General features: G+C 43.2%; 1 protein-coding gene across 2 annotated transcripts in view; it reads right to left on the reverse strand.

Moving 5' to 3' along the window:
• The window catches only part of tiam2a (TIAM Rac1 associated GEF 2a), a 91,653-nt gene that overhangs the window by 64,980 nt on the left and 14,496 nt on the right, over nucleotides 1-12,177 (reverse strand). Inside the window, exon 1 of one of the 2 annotated variants that reach the window (XM_056393858.1) lies at nucleotides 6,239-8,522. The exons of the other annotated variant lie outside the window; for it this stretch is intronic. The gene's annotated coding sequence lies outside the window, so the exon portion shown is untranslated. Of the gene's footprint in view, nucleotides 1-6,238; nucleotides 8,523-12,177 lie in introns of those variants that run through there. 2 annotated transcript variants of the gene reach the window in all.

Raw genomic sequence — 12,177 nt, forward strand, 5'->3', positions numbered from 1 at the left:
CGTGTCTGCTGTGTTTACAGCAGCGTGGTGAACTGGTTGGCCTCCATCTCCTCCTTAATATCACACCACAAGGTTCACAGATTCAGTGTCATTCTGTGGAGCCTCTGTGAGAGGCGAGTTTTTTTATAATTCACTGACATGGCTTTGAACCCACGTTGGCTAAACTGCTAAAACTTTTAAAAAGCAGCATTTATGAGAGCCTGGTGGTATATGCCGTGACACCGTTTGGGGAAGGAGATGTATTAATATTGCAGGACTGTCTCAGGTTGCAACAAGCTGAGCAGCGACCTGCACTCTGCGTAATCTGCTTGACTTGGCAGCAACCCATGGAGGAACCTGCTAGCGGTAATACTGACCTTCTTGACTTTGTATAAATACAGTACTCGTATACAGTACTTGTGTGTTTGTTGTTGGTGATGTTATTCGATAAGAGTGATTCGTTTGGCTTGTTTCAAAGTAAAAATAATGCCAGGACAGGGAAGCAACCGTGTGCCACACAATTTCACCTGCAGGTACACGGGTTGAGAAACTTTTTTCTGCTTAGCCGCAAATATTTCTCCTCTAAACAACAGGGTAAAAAAGTCTAGACCGTTCTTTGCACCTGCTTTTGCACCTGCGTCCGTCAACTGTGAAAACCACCCAAGCTATGGACTGTGCAGCCAGGGCGGCATGGGGAGCTCGCCAGGCCGTGTGAGCTTGTTGGTCCCCCTGTGCCAAAGAGGGTGAACCCTGGGTTAAAAAGCTCTTATATAACAGCCGAGCAGAGATGATCTTGGCGCTAGCAGAGCAGAGAAAAGTGGAACTGAAAGTTTCTGGAAGATGAGGGAAACCCAAGTTGACGGTAGTGAGTAATGGAGAAAGGCTAGTAAATCTTTGGGCATCCAGAGGGTACCGTAAAACTAAGCAAGCCCACACACAGGTTCTGCTACTGCGGCCTGGCCCGACACGCCGCTTGACTTCCCTTACCACTGGGGATGTTATGCATGTTTTACACCATATTCCTGCCATTTCAGAGGCATTGACTGCAAAAACTGATGAAACTGATAAAATGTTCCTACAACTACTGTTTCTTTGCTCTTATCTTAATGTGCTTTACAGTAAGTTCCTTCTCTCACATATCCTTTTCCTTCGCACAGCCCGTCAGCCAAATAAGCCTTGACGATGATATCACCCCAGGAAACAGGTTATTTGGATACATTTACCTCTTTGGAGAAAGGGATTTTCAAGAAAGGTTTAATTGAGCATGTTCACTGAGTGGATGCCAGGATTGTCGTTGACCTAAAGCAATCAGGACCCTGTCTCTGTTGACGCTGGCCGGACGCCAAATGACTGAACCAACATGACAAAGGCCTGGAGACTGAGAAGTGGAGAAAAGAGCTTATCTTGCTCGGAGATCAAACCACCGACTGCTAAAGCAGGGAGGGGGCTGGACAGGGAGAGGAGTGCTAATGAGCCTGAAAATGTTCCTCAACATAACACGAATACAACGGCTGCCAAAGACCCTCCAAAGCACCTCACGTCTGTCACAAAGCCCAGGAAAGTGTGCAGATAAGGTGACATCATGTCCCATGCAATTCAGTTGAGCAAGTTACTAAGCAAGCGAAAGAAGGGAAACAACATCAATATCTAGGGAGACTGAAGAGTTATAGCAAGTGTGTGTTGTGATGGCTGATATATGGCTGCGAAAGATAAGACTATGATGAATGGACTGTTAGATACAGTTGGGTCCATGTGTGGTCACTGATGGATTTATGTACGTCTCAAAACTCTTTCCCATCTGCTATTTATAACTTTGCAGAACTAAGATTTATCACTTACTCAGGAGAACATATTGTGATGAGACACTAATCAGGCTGTGGTGATGGAGGGATTTGTAATCTAATTTAACTATAAAAAAATTATTTAACATTTGATTCTGAATATGTTGACACAAAAAAAATAAAAAATAAGAGGAGGCTGGGCTTCCTAGATTTCATCCAAAACAAAAGGACAGCCAATCTCCACCCACTGATGAGCAGGTGGGATGTGTTGGAGTAAATGTGTACCCAGAATTTGCTTCATCCATCACGGAGGACAATGTGAGACACATGGCGCCAATTGAACATCCCAGCACCGAGCACTTTGGCCTGTAGCACCAGCTGTGTTTGCCTTCCCAATAGGACAAGGATAGTAAGTGAGACCTTATGGCTACTGGACCGAGGTAGGGCAGATCAATCACAATTTCTATTGTTATCAGGATTGACTGGTAAGCAGGCGTAGAGCCAACAGAGGAAGGGGGTAGAATGGGGCGTTTCCATACAAACAGGGCCGTTGATTCCCCGAAGAATGCGGCAACATGTGTTGTCGTTTGAAGTAGCTATCAGAAACAAAATATATCAGTCTTTGTTGCACACAGACATGATGCAACTCGACTGTTTCCAGCTTGAATTCATAATCAAAGGCTCCAACAGGATTCTACACACAGCATCAACGTGCTGAAATAATGTGCTTTGAGAATATAAGATCACAAACACCCCAGCTGGGTTCTCCATAGCAGGCGTATTGTCAAGATAGCAAGTCCAATATGTGGATCATTACGCCAGCAAATAGCTTCTGTATCCAGTAACTCCTTGTCCTCCCCGTCTCATTGTTCATACATTTTGATAATCAAACTACTCCTTGTGCAGCCACGGCTTTTCAATCACTTGGTGGGGTTCAGAGTGCTGAAACAGCACCTTCTCCAGACTGAAATATTGTATGCCGTCTGCTATGCTTATAGGAATTACATGCACTGCTACTCAACTGCTACCATGGGGGCTGTTTGCCTCATGTACACCAATCTTCACATGATTTATATGACCATCAATAATAGGATGGTAATGGCGTGTCTTCCAGTTATTTCTTTGGGGTCAATGAAAGTCTGAATCACAAGTGAAGTCGTCTGGCACTGTTTAAGAGCCACCTCATTCCCTTGTTCGCCTACAGCCCAATCATCTGCTGGCTAACTCTTAATATGATACCTTTGTCTGACACTGTAAAAGCTCCCACCACCATTTAATCTTCATTTTTGTGTAAACCTTACAGGCCATTTTCTCTAGCAGGTGACCCAGAGGGGGTGCAATTCAATTTAGAGCTACACATTAATCTTCTCAAAGGCTGGTGCGTTGTGGCTGTTACGAAGAGCGTGAACGGGTGCGTCGATTCAGCTGGATGGCACCACGTCGCCCCTGCTGAGCTGGACAGAAGGTTCCTGTTTGTGCAGCAGAGGAGGAGATCTTGTGCTGGACCAGATACACAAAGTGCAGCTGACTGAACAAATCCCTCAAACTGGATGGCTGACCGTGTGTGTGTGTGTGTGTGTGTGTGTGTGTGTGTGTGTGTGTGTGTGTGTGTGTGTGTGTGTCTGCCAGCCCAGTAGCCACAGCAAAACAAGTTAAATTCAGAATCACTGAATTATGCAGCACACAAGGTACAAAGCTTCTCTTTGGGCTGATTTTGAGTCACAGGGCTGAGGGTTATTGTTTTTGTCCAAACTGCCGCTACAGGACAGGACGGGGAATGTCAGCATCGTGTTGGCGATAGCTCTCTGACCTGTAGTTGAGTGCACCAAGAAGGGGTCAAAGCCAGTCATGTGTCTCTCGGTGAGTGTGGTAGCAAATGAAAAGTCTTGGCCAACATGCTGTCAACACCAGCTTTTAGTCCACCTGCTTTTTATAGCAGCCACTCCAGACGCTGCTGGCCGCACACTACCGGCAAACACGTTGAAAGCCAAATATAATCTCAACCGCAGCAGTAAGAAATAGAAACATACAAGCCACTATTATGCCTTGCCTGACATGGCCATCTAAAAGTAGAATAAAAAAAAGCCTCGAAAGGGCATTTCATTGTAATCGAGAGTCAGAGTGAATATGTGGAGAAATGGAAAAAAGAACGTTTTTTGTTCATTTCAGTTTGATCCATTTCAGATCCCTTTGTCTGGAAGATGCAGCAGTCATGTGGAGCGCCTGTGGTTTCCCCCTGCAGAGCCTCTCTACCTAGAGACAGTAAAAGGCCTTCATCCCCGTGTGACAATAAGCACAGATGTTACCCATGCCTGATAAGTCACATGCACGCCACCTTATATGGAGAAAAATGTGCCGAGGAGAAGACATGAAACATCGGCGTTTTTCGGCCAGTGTGCTAGCACTTGAGAATTAACGACGATGGGCACTCACACACAGCCTGCGCAGAGGAGAACAAATCCTTTACTCACTCGACGAAATTCGTCGTTCACACAGAGCATCAAAGTATCAAAGGCAAGAAGAGTGCTCTTTCCACAACAGCACAACTGTTCTTCATCACATATCTCAACAAAGTTACACAAAAAGCAAATCAACTGAGTTCAAAACAGATCGTTTCATGGGGGAAGTTCCTGTGGCAGTTATGTCACTGTCTGATGATGTTACTGAGCCCTTCAACTTAAATTAGACGAGTGACGAGCTGTAGATGCCTGTGAAGCAACTCAGTGCCACCCAGAGAGGGGGTAGCATTACATCTCTCTTTTGTCACTGGTAAACAACTTTGACAATTGGCAGTCCTGCCAGCTGAGAGGCAAAATGTGCAACACTTGGCACAAAAGGAAAAGAGTGAATAAGCAAAGCGATTCACATGTTTTCCACTAAAAGGAAATCACAGGCCACACTCAATCAATATCACTCTGGTTCAAGACCCTGTCCCAACCCCGGGAAAAACAGAACAGTAAAAACATAATGTTCCCTGTGGTCGAGGATTTCTTTGCCACAAAAATGTGAGCCGCATAGGCCAAAATATCTATATAGTGCCTCGGCTTCTGACCCGTCTCTGGGTACACACATGAGAACAACAGCAATTATGTAAGTAAATAACTATTTCTGTGTAGTCCATTAAACAGGCAGGGAGGCTGAAACGCCTGACGAAATATAAACCAATCACACTGCATGTTCCCCCTCCAGAAAAATAAACAAATCACATTCTTGGGTATCTTTCCTCTTCCGCTCCTTCTGGGTTAGGGTTAGAGTCTAATTTCCATTCCACGTGAATGGTTGGTGAAACTTTACATGGTATCAGCTTATCCATCATTAAATAATCATTTATCACATTAATTACCATTACCATATCACATTTCCTCGAGATTGAACTTGGTAGAGCTGTGAGAATACTGGACTCCAGCCTTCACACAGATCAATGACCAGGCCAGCCCGTCCCTTTAAGTCAAACATTAGCCTGTGTTTTTATTATTGCAACCCTCCCCAGCAGCGTGCAAAGGTAGCAGGACAGCCACTCTGACACCTTCATGTGTGGGTTTCCATGACAGAGGGCCCACCATGCCAAAAGGCATGCCCGGCCCTTCCTCCTGCTCCATGGCTCTGTTTGCTGTGGGCAGGCCCTTCACTCCAGGGGTCTTTGGGCCCCTTTTGTTGCTTCTGTATGTTTCTAGAGAGCCCTTCACCCCAGCGCACAGCCAAACGACATACAAGTGGAGGATAAATCACATCCAAACACAAGAGCAGAGCATACCCCAGCATTTAGTGGAATGACCAATGCCCCCAATTTCTTAGTTCATAAATCAGAAAGAAGAAAGAGAAGCTATCAGCAGCCTCCCCGACATGGATGGACACTGCTGTGGACTACATGTTGAACATCTCCACACCCATTGTGTCAATGGAATGACACCCAGATACCTTTAGTATGGAGTTTTAATTAATTTCCAAGGCTGAATATAATAACAGGATGCAATTCATTTTATTTATCAAAGCAAATCATAGTTCACATTGCACAAAAGATTTAATAACCCATAAACAAACACCCATACTGACCGTTTTAATTTCAGATGATCATAAATATAAAAAGGGAGAGGTCATTCTCTGTATCTCCAGGACAAAGCACACTGATGAATAACTATAATGTACTTTTTATACTGTGACAAATGATGTTAAAACTCCTTTCACTGTGAAATTAGTTGTTTCACTGACGACAATCACATGTCTGTGCAGGAAAATCTTTTCTCTCACGGCTCCTGCAGCCAGATTTACTACACACAACGACCAAAGAGAAAACCCTGGTGAAATTCATTACGACTATCATGCAAACATGCTCAAACTTGTGTTTCACTGACACGTTGAAAGTGAATATAGTGATGCGTTTAGGAGTTAGAGCGGACAAAGCGCGCGCACACACAGATGAACGCTGATGAGTCCTTTAAAACCAACGTGACTGTAAAATAAGTTCGCTTGCAACTTACCGGCTAATGTTGCCTCTGATAAAACATTCTTCGCTGCGTATTCACGTGTTTCCCTCTTTGCGAAAGCTAAATATAGCGCTGCTGCATTTAACAGACACATAAAAAATTGGATTTTCTTGGAGTGTACTTCCACGATTCCTCTGTTTCCAGACCAAATGTTCCTGGGACGGAGCGCCAAGAGACTGCGGACTCCTCCCAGACAATGTGGGGTTAAACTCCTCCTTCCCACGGACACTGAGAGAGGGGAGGTGGTGGCCGCGCGCCTCACTACAACATGCAGTACCTATCTAAATGTATCATAAAACACGGTAAATCAGGAGAAGGCAAACTATGGTGAGTGGACCTTCAGAGGTCCCTCGGGGAGATGTCACGGTCCTCAGCTAAATCAAATAAAATTTAATTACATGACTGTTTCTCCTAAATGAAAGGGGCACTCAACTGATTTCGTCATGAGAAGGAATAGGATATACAGCTGTAATGGTGACTGAAATAAAATTAACCCAGATGATGTCATCAGGGTTATTTCAGTTTGGGCATAAGACTTTTATTATTCTTTTATTTTTAACAGAAAGCCTCCTTTATGAACTGGAGGTATGGGTTTGACAGATATGGACATTTTGGAGGCAGGGGAGGCTTTAAGGAAGAACGCCATCGAAGTGCACTGTATGGGAAATGTAGGACCCAGTGTTTTTGCACCTTGAGCCATACTGAGGACTAAAGTTAGGATTTCTCAACCTCTGCTGCTACAATTTTAACCTTTTTTTTTTTTTTTTTTTTTTAAATCTCTCTTGTAAGTCATACACCTTAATGGGGTGTAAAACTAAATAATCTAAACAACTAAATAATTGGAGCACCCTTTTTTTTTTTTTTTAAATTAAGGCTCAGATTTAGAGCAAAAGTGGAAACAGATAGTAGAAGCATGCACAGCTGTGTTTATAAAACACTGGATGTCTGCTAAACAGATCTATTCACACATTTGTCAGGCCATATTTTCCACATGGACCCTTCCACACATGGACAGATGATACATTTTATGTCACAGGGACACTTACAGACCCCTGTAGACATACAGATGTGGAAACTATAAATCAAGCTATGGTGTTCTGTATGTTTGTTTATTCACAGGTTTCACAGCAACAGATGAAATCTGATATTTTTGTTGTCACTCATGATGAAGACAGACGGAATATCTTAAGTGTGATTTTTTTCTACATCAGGTTTTACTGTTTTAACTACTTATCGACTATAGATAGATACATACACCTCAGTTCTGCCCTTAGGTTCTCATTCAGGTGTTTTGCTTGGGAAAGTGAACAAGGTGAACATATTTTGCATAACACTATCAAACCTGTCTGTCACAAGGATAAATGACCTGATCAGAAGAGTGATAGGAAACAGGTTTTTTTCAAATAGCATGCAAGTGAAGAGGTTGGTCATTGTTATTCTTGTACCTAATGTTTAAGCATTCATTCCTCCCTTTCATTTTCTCTCTATCATTCTCAGTCATCCTCATTGAAATGCATCCACTCCCTGATAACACAGTTGCAATGAGCAGGCCTTCCTTCCCACAATCTCCTTTGCGATGCTCGTAAACCTGGTGTTTTGTAATGTGTCTCTTTGGCCAGGCGTGTCGGCCTGGCCAGACCCTTCTAATCTGCATATCAGCCTCTTTACAGCTGCTACAGTGGCGTGTGAGCACAGTTCCCTATCTCTCTCCTGCCCATTGTAGCAGCAGATAGTGTAATGCTCTGTTCCTTTCATCACAGACCCATCAAGATCTGTCTACACAACAAGCAGCCCCCCCCCTGTCAAATTTAGCCACAGAGTATTCAACTCCAGTTAGCCAAGCATATTGTTTTGAAAACAACAAAATATCTAATTATGTGTCTACGGTCAGTGTCAAGGGATTATGCATACAAACAAGGTTGTGAATCATCGAGAAGAACCATCATGTTGAACTATGATTACTGCAATGATCCACTGGGAAAATGTCTCTCAGTTTTACCAGTGACGTGCTACAGATCTCCACCCAGTATGTAATGTTGTTCAGTGTCACATCCTGGAAATATTCTAGCCACATAGAGGTTCTCTGTGTCGTCCGGCAGCAATCAGGAGCTCTGGTCACTCTGCATCTCATTAAATATAATTGACTCTGACAGACATCCTGCCACCCATCCTCCTGTTCTGTCTGTCTGCTGGTCTGACAGGAGTAAACAACCCTGCCTGCGCCTTTCCCATTAACTCACAAACAACTGGTCGATAACTAAGGATAGCTGAAATATTAGTATTGCCAGTTTATTGCTTTAAAACACATCAGGGAGCAGAAAAACAGTGAGCTCAGCTAACATTTCCTTTTTTTTTGTGCTGACACACAAAAAATATATATATATATATTCCACAGATACGCAGACAAGCATGGGCTCATACACATGTACACACAGTCACACACTTATCAACACCTCAGTACCCACTCCCTCTCTTAAATGAGCCTTCTCAACACCTTCAACTAGCCATCCTGACTGTTACCACTTTGTCCAACCATTATGGCCATTCTAATAGGGTCGTGAAAGCGATTGTATGTGTATGTGAGTGTGTGTTACTGTATGTGAGAGAAAGGAAGGGGGTCGGCAGATCCCCTGCTAAGTGATTTTCTCACCCTTCTCACTGCTGCCCATTGTACAGTGTGATGCGGCCATTATTACCACTGTATGAGTTGCAGAACTGCGAGGGCTGGCCTGTTCAGTGTCTACATGTAATTACCCTGCTCATTTGTCATGAAGCCTTTAATGGCTGACTGTGGCTGGGAGAAAATCTTCTGTACAGTTGTTTGAAAGGCTGGCAGGCTGGTGTGGAAGGTCCTCTGCGGTTGTCTAGAGGGGAAGGTGGGTTTGTATGTGACAGCGTCCAGAAAGCACAAGGAGGGAGTTGTCATGCGGTGTGTGCGTGTGTGTGTGTGTGTGTGAAGCAGACAGAGGGAGGGCTATAATCAGACACTCTCACGCCACACCCTGAAACAACTCCTTACTTGTTTCTAAATACAGCAGCTAACATTAAAGCATCCACAACCACGAAGAGGCGACTGCAGCAGCTCAGACAATAGACAAAGGAAATCTTTGCGCAGGCAAGGCAATAGAAGGGTATGGGTGAAGATAAGGTATGAAAAAGCCAGGGCATTTTAAAAGGCTTTTAATTGAGCATGACAGGTCTGATCTAAGTGATAGCTTGCAGACTCCTGAGGCCCTAACTAATGAGAAATCAATGACGACAACGAGTCAACTGTGTGTCACAGAAGCCAACCTCTCACGCCAGTGTTATCATGTGTGGTCTTTGAAGCATGCACAGAGCGCTTAAAGCCGATCATTTATCTTCCTTTACATGTGATTAGCATTAGAATTAAAAAAAAACTCCTTTAGTCCTTCTTCTTCTTCTTGAGTCTGTAAAAATAAACTTTTTTTTGAATGAATTCCTTAAACTGTAGACCTGTGAAAACGATTCACCAGAATCATCACCTACAGTCTCATTTTGTGCTGAAACAAATTCAGCAGTAGGAGATGAAAGTGATGCTTGATTCAGTGGACATACTGTATACCTGTATTAATATATATGTGACAGATTTACCCCCCACACGTTGCATCACCTGGGGTGTCTGACTGCCTGTCTGAGAGGAGAGAGTAACACAGAGCAGGGGAGGGGGAAGGATGTGCATGAGCTGTTGATTACTTGAGTTCTAGGTGAAGGAACTACCACGAGGGTGTGAGAGAGAGTGAGGAGATGATTAGGTTTTTGTGTCCCCGCATGAGGAGAAAAGATTGAGACGGCCATTTGATGAATGGTTGAACTGGTTTGTAAGACAAAGATGGAGCTGAAGTGAAATTGCACCTGCGGAAAGTAAATTCGGGAATGTGTAAATAAAAGACCACATTAGCACATGAAGCCACTGTGTAGTGCTAAAAGTGCTAGCTAGTGCTAGCTATCTTGCTATTGAACTGATCGAATATTAACTGTATATACTGTAAATGACTATTTGCAAAAGTTTGTTTACTGCAGGGATTGTAATTACTTCTTTTCTCTTCAAAAATTAACCTGAAATTTGTCAAGGGGTTCCCACTTCTGCTTTCAACTGTATCAAGATCATGCATGACCAATTGTGCCTTGTGGGAAGGCGTCTCCATTCTCTCTCTCTGGCTGATTGCCTATCTGCATCTACTTGCGATCATTGCTCTCGGTCAAATGAATCACTTCAAGAGCACAGAGTTTGCATGTCTCAGACCAGCCAAGAAGGGATTATCAAGACAGCATCATGATATTAGTTTGTCACCATGGTAAATGGTAGAAGAAATCCCAAACAAGTTCAGCATAGGTGATTCCAGATTGTGCTGTGTTGATGAAATTGATCAAAGCCAGACACAGGAGCAAAGGGAAAGACTGTGCAACATCAGTTAAACTGTATCAAAATGTATCAAACCTAAACAAACCATACTACGCTTCAGGACATTGTTCAGTGGGGATTAGTCACTCATTGTTGTAACAGACATACAGCAGTGATTCTGTACATGAGTAGTTCCTAAGCCCTAGGCTGAACACCTGCAGGCTATTTTTGCTTGTCACAATTTGTCTTTTTGTGAAGTCCATCAAGTGCATTCATTCAGCCACTCATGGATATGTGATTGCCTAACTTTAGCTCTGTCTACTTTTTTATCACATTTCTTGCTGTACATGACACACGATCTGCATTTATTTGTTGCAACAATTATGCAATTTTTTGTGATGTGTGGACTGTCACGTCTGTTTCCATGTGAAGTAAGAATCAGATGATATTTCAGTCAGTCAACCACAGTCAGCAATGACTGTTCAGATGAGCAGTGATGAATCAGGAATCTCTTTCTTATTATTGACACACGCAGAGACTGTATGAATCCCTCATCGGAATATGTTCACTTACCATACAGTATATTCAGTTTACTGTATAACCCCGATGCTTGGCTCACTGAGACCAGCTTTGTGGATACATCTCAATGTCTGTTGTGTGAAACAGTGAAATCTGTTCTATAGTTTTACCAAATCCTTTAAGGCTACAACACTAGACAAACTACCCTCTGTAAGCAAATGTTTTTTTCTTTATCTATTTAAGCCCTTATGTTTTATTCTACCTCTCACCAATTCCTCTCGGGCAACATTGCCCACCTACATTAACTCAATCATATTGAACTGCCTTGAGTTTCTCTCTGGCTATTAGAGAGAGCTTCTCTATCTAATAGCCAGTGACTCTGCAGTGACTGACAAGAAAATTGCTTAACCTAAAAAGCCATGTTTGTCTTCCCATCAGGCCGTGTCAAGTCTGGCACACAGTGGCACTGTACCATGTCCAAACATGGAGAGAGAAAATATGATTGATAGACTGGTGGTGGGCAGCTCGACATGTGGTCAGCATGACATGAGACCACGATCTAAAAATGTACCCAAGAAAACAAGAGTGCCCGTTTTTACATTTTCTTTAACTGAATGTAGGGCAGATTTGACAATGACAAAGTTGCGAGTGTGTAAGTGGCCAAATATAACTCACACGAGAGAGGGAAGGATATAAATGATTGAGAGACTGTGAGGACATTACTTTATGAAAGAAAGATCAGGAACGGACAAGCTTTGTCTTTTACAGACTCACTGAAAGAGAATAAGGAAGTGGTCTGTAGCTCTGGGCTGGCGTGACAGTTTAAGCTCCTTCAAATCTCTTCACTCCTGGTTGAATGACTATAACCACAGCCCTGCAGCCAGAGGCCAGTAGAGGTGAATCCAGAGCAAACACAGGGACATTTGATTAAGTGATCATAAGATTGAATTGAGTCAAACGAGAATAACATATTACAAGCCAACAAACATACACTGACATTCAAAAGCTCTATTCAGTAAAAAAACAGTAAAGGCTGACTCCAATGAGTGAA

The sequence above is a fragment of the Seriola aureovittata genome, chromosome 13, assembly GCF_021018895.1.
Source record: "Seriola aureovittata isolate HTS-2021-v1 ecotype China chromosome 13, ASM2101889v1, whole genome shotgun sequence".
NCBI classification, from domain to species: Eukaryota; Metazoa; Chordata; class Actinopteri; order Carangiformes; family Carangidae; genus Seriola; species Seriola aureovittata.